At 32.5% G+C, this 5420-nt stretch overlaps 1 long non-coding RNA gene across 1 annotated transcript; it reads right to left on the reverse strand.

Moving 5' to 3' along the window:
- Positions 1 to 2534: 2534 nt before the first annotated feature.
- On the reverse strand, positions 2535 to 4790 carry LOC133038840 (uncharacterized). The gene is made up of 3 exons (XR_009688389.1): positions 4388 to 4790; positions 4183 to 4275; positions 2535 to 2886 (listed from the first exon to the last, which is right to left on the reverse strand). It is a non-coding gene; the product is annotated as an uncharacterized LOC133038840 (long non-coding RNA).
- Positions 4791 to 5420: the final 630 nt, after the last annotated feature.

Genomic DNA, 5420 nt, shown 5'->3' on the forward strand with positions numbered 1-5420 from the left:
TAAAACTCAAATTCAATTTAATCCGTATTATTCAATAGGCCTGCACATGGGTTGGGTTGGGCGGTTTTTGGGCGGTTTGGCGGTTTTTTTATTTGGCGGTTTTTTAAAATCACAACCCATACCTGCCCAATAAAAGTTTGGGTTGGGCGGTTTTTTAAGGGGCGGTTTTATGCGGTTTTTTGGGCGGTTTGGGTTGCTTAAAAATCAAAACTTCCAAAGTATATTGTCACAAGAAAAAAAAAAAAATTAACTAAAAATTTATACCTGTTAATAACAATGCATAAAAGTCCTTAAAAAATTCATATCAATCTTTATAAACTCCATAACAAGGCATAATAATAATCCATGAAAATTTCGTAACAATCTAGAAAAGGTCCTTAAAAAGTCCATACAAGTTCATAACAATCCAAAAAAAAGTCCATAATTTAAGTCCATAACACAATCTAAGTTCATAATAATTCATAAAGTCTCCATAATTAAAACAAAAGTGACTTCAAAAGTTGGCTCCAAATGAAATGCAACTCTGCAAAATAATAAAAAAATTTAATTACCATATAAATAACAACTTGATATTGATTAAATTACAATACATAATTATAATAACCAACCTTAATCTCTAATGAAACCATTTCAAACTTGCAACAACGCTATATATCATTTAGGATGCTCGCTAGCAATAATATCTGCAAACGAATGAAATATATATCATAACAAGATAATTTTTTTTAGCGTAACAGTAATAATAAAATTTATGTATAAGGAGTTTTCAAGATCAAATAGTATATTTTACCATTTTCAAGTTGTTCAGAAGTATTTAGTAATTCTTCTTCATCCATGTATTCCTTGACAATAATTGGTTGGTTGCTTTCACTATACCAATTCTTCAAACATATTAGACCCTCCACTGTCTTTGGTAGTAATGAGCTTCGAAATGGATCAAGAATACGCCCCCAATTGAAAATGCAGACTCTGATGGCACAGTGGTAACAGGAATGGCCAAAACATCTTGAGCAATCAAAGATAATACCGGATACCTATTCGATTGTCCCGTCCACCACTTCAAGATATCAAAACGCTGACCCACAACAAAATCTTCAGTATCATCAGCCAAATATTTGTCAATCTCATTTCTATTTCTTTCACCATCATGTTGTCGTTTTTTAGACATAAACTTGGAGACAAGTCCCCCAGGTTTAGTTGTATCTCCTTCAACAGAAACTGATAAATTAGAACTTGTAGTTGAACTTGGGCCCACACCAAAGTGCATCTCATTGTAAAAATCAAACAGCTTGCGCAAATTCTCTTCAATTTTCTTAATCAACTTTGACTGCAATGATATATCATAGAAAGTTTCATAACAGTCAACCACAAATTGTAACTTGTACCTAGGATCAAGAACAGTAGCAATGATTAATGCACCATTAGCTGCCTTTGACTCTCCCCAATATTTATCAAATTTTCTCTTCATATTAGCAGCCATGGAGGATAGCATTCCATCTCTTTCCTTTGACAAAGTTATCAACTCATTCTGAATTTCGCAGATCTCTTGAAAATACAAGTTAGAGGTCACATAAGAAGACCCACTAAATTTCAAAGTGACTTCATAAAACGTTTTTAAAAACTTCACAAAGATCCTTGCATTTTCCCAATCATCTTCATTAGGTGGTCCTTCCTTACTCTTTCCATTATCCTCCTCAGTGAAATAATACCTATAATTTTTGTCAGTCTTTATCCTGTCAAATGCCTTTTGGAACTTAAGAGCACACTCTAACATCAAATAAGTAGAGTTCCATCTTGTAGGCACATCTAAACACAATAGCCCCTTACACTCAATATCTTCAGCTTTGACACATTCTTTAAATGCCAACAACCTTGATGGTGATGATCTTACATATTTCACAGCATTTCTTATGGCAGCAATTGACTCATTTTTCTCCTTTAGCCCATCAGTTACTATCAGATTGACAATATGTGCACAACATCTTAAATGCAAGAACTCTCCATCCAAAATTATAGCATGCCTTTTGCTCTTGAATTTTCTCAAAACATACTCAATCGCAGTGCTATTTGTACTAGCATTATCAACTGTAATTGTGAAAATCTTATGAATCCCCCATTGATTAAGACAACTTTCAATCTCAGTCCCTATTGTCTCCCCTTTATGATCAGTGATTTGACAAAAGTTAATGATCCTTTTTTGTAACTTCCAATCACTATCAATCCAATGTGCAGTGAGACACATATAGTTTATATTTTGGATAGAAGTCCATGTGTCAGTAGTAAGAGAAACCCTTACTTTTTTCAAAACACCTCTAATTACTTCTTTTTCATCCAAGTACAGTTGATAAATGTCTCTAGCAATTGTCATACGGGATATAGTTTCAAGTCTCGGTTCTAACTGACGAATCAATTGCCTAAACCCTTCACTCTCCACATGCCTAAAAGGCAACTCCTCCAACAAAATGTATTTTGCAATAGACTGCCTACACTTTTGTTTATCAAATTGCACCGCAATCAAGTTCGCGATAGCACCACCCTCTCCCTCTTTCTTAGGTTCGAAACACAAGATCTTTTGTTTGTTCACCCTATTAGGATTCTTTGGACACCGATTCAAGTGATTCCATAAAGTACTAGTTCCGCAATTTTTAGGGTGAGCAGCATAATCCTTCCCACAAAAATTACATGCTGCCCTAGGATCCTCAAGATTACCACCCACAATTCTAGTAAAAAACTGCCAAATATCTGACTTCCCCTTAGGCTTCTTATTTTTCTCATTCCCCATTTCCTCTTTATCATTTTCTACTTCCTCTTCCACTTCAATATTAGGCATATCATTATCTTCTATAACCACATCTTGTATTTCTATATTAATATCCATAACTCCACCTAATAATTAAATTAATTTTAGACTATGACAAAATAAATTTCATACACAAAAATAATCAAAACAAACAAGATCAAAAATAAAAAATAAAAACAAAAATTTCAGTTATTCAAACACAATCTTTAATTAATTCAAGACAAAGATGTGATGATCATCCAAAAGCATGTTTGATATTGTTTTTTGTTTTTTGTTTTCAAAAAAGTGTGTTTAAAAATGAGAACAAAAAATATTTTTTGAAGTTTTTAAAATACAAGTCGCGTTTGGTTAGTGTTTTTTAAAAATGATATTGATCAAAAGTAAATTGTTTTTTTTAAAAAATAACATTTTGCTGTTTTTAAAATTCTTATTTTTTGTAATTTTGTTTTTTGAAAATTGTTTTCAAGCCAACAAACCTAATTATTTTTAAAAATAATTTTTTTTAAAAAAAAACAAAAAAATAATTTTTTAATTATAATGACAAAACAATAAATGTTTAAACAAAGATCAGTATATAAGTGATTGTGGTTAAAATTCGTTTGAATTCTACCCCATTTCTTCCAAGTCAAATCTTTATTTTAACTTTTAAGTTGACCACAACACCTTTTCCTTTATAATCAATGAACAACAGAGTTCTATCCCAAAAAAAAAAAAAATTGACTACCACGCACACCCCTACAAATTTCAAGAAATATTTCAATAATATCACTGAAGATCAAACCAAACTCATTGACTACATAAGAGTTAATTATGATATCTGCAATTAAATTGAAATGGCCATTATTGCTCCTCCAATATATTTTTTTTATTAGATTGACAAACATTTTAATAAATAGAAAACCTTTGAGAATTATTAGTATGATTCATCATTTATAATTGAATATAGGGTGTTCTCTTCTATTGATGAGATACTAGTTGTCTATGATTGTATGTATACACATTAACACTATAAGGTAACCCATCTCAAATCAACAATCAACAATAACCAATATCATTTTTATCATTATCATTAACATCATCATCATTAACAGCACACAAAATATAAAATTCAAAGAAATAGTAGAATACATTGAATTCAGAATTTTCAGGATTATGTCGACTATTAGACATCATTAGACATCACGATTTTTGTTATTAAATTTCGGAAATGTACAAGATCCTGTAGTGGTTCGGTTGTCTCAAGGAATTTTCAGAATTTTCTTTTTTGTATTAATTAGTCTCAAGGAATCAAAAATCCATTCTCAGTTGTCATTTCATTATAATGCATAGCAAGAGAAGCACTAGCAGTTAAACTTCAAAAAAATCAGACATGTGACTCTCACCTGAAGAGTCCAAATTCCCTTCGGGCCTCGAAAATCTGGAATACCACAGGAAGTTGATATTCCTGCACCTGTAAACACTACTAAATGCTTACTCTGCAAGTACAAAGAAAACAAAATCTTTAAAAAGAAGCCATAAAGTTTTCAAGATAGTAAAGATTAAGTATAATGGTGTAGTTGAAAGTCGATTAACCACATCAAACATTACCCGAAATCAATACGATTATAACAGAGTCTTGGCTAGGTGGTGGCTCGACGAGCAGAGAAGAAGGGGGGAGGGGCGACGACGACCGGAGAAGAAGGTGGGGGTGGGGGGCGATGCTGTTGGCGGCTGTGAAGAAAGAAGGGTTATTTAGATTTAGGGTTTTTTGTTTTAGTTTTTCAATTTAGGCATTACCGTAATAGTATAAATTAAATTTAAAAAAAAAAAAAATAATATATTACGGGTCGGGTTGAACCCGCCCGTTTTTAGGCTAAACCGTACCCGCCCGCCAAACAGCGGGTTAAAATTCAACCCAATCCAATTTTTGCGGGTTTTTAATGGGCGGTTTCCATACGGGCGGATTCTAATGGGTTAGGCGGTTCCTACGGTTTAGCGGTTTTTATGTTCCGGCCTATTATTCAATATCAATTAAGGAACATAAGTATTTTTCATTCATTTGTGTATGTTTTGGTTCACCTTATCAATTATTTGTCTATTTGAATTATAAATTCATCCAAACCCTTTTCACATACTTGTTCTTGTTTATTGTGTCGTCAACACAGTGGAAAGTAAACATGACTATGAGATTAAAATTTATTAAATTTATCAAAACACTGGGGTTTTACTGATATGACAATCTACAACAGAGTTTACTTGCATTTGGAGAAATGTTATGTTCTTTCCAGAGCATTGGTTAAAGTAAAGCTTGGGTTGGATGCATGGAGTATGCATCGGAAGGGACCGATATTGAACTTTGATATAGATTTATTAAAACTTACAGTAATATCTATTCAATTCAATATCACCTAGTTGATCCTAGATCAAATGATCTTAATCCTGATATGATTAGGTTTAATCTCAAGATTGTTATTCGTGTTCTTTGATTTGTTAGTTAAGCCTACTTTTGGGTCAGGGTGATACGTACATTTTGGGAACACGGTAGTGCAATTGAGTGGGAGCGCTAACATAAATATGGAATCTATAACTTCTATCTGGCGAATAGAAAGTAAAATATGATTTCCTTCGAGCTTGACCAAAC

The sequence above is a fragment of the Cannabis sativa genome, chromosome 6, assembly GCF_029168945.1.
Source record: "Cannabis sativa cultivar Pink pepper isolate KNU-18-1 chromosome 6, ASM2916894v1, whole genome shotgun sequence".
Lineage (NCBI taxonomy): Eukaryota > Viridiplantae > Streptophyta > Magnoliopsida > Rosales > Cannabaceae > Cannabis > Cannabis sativa.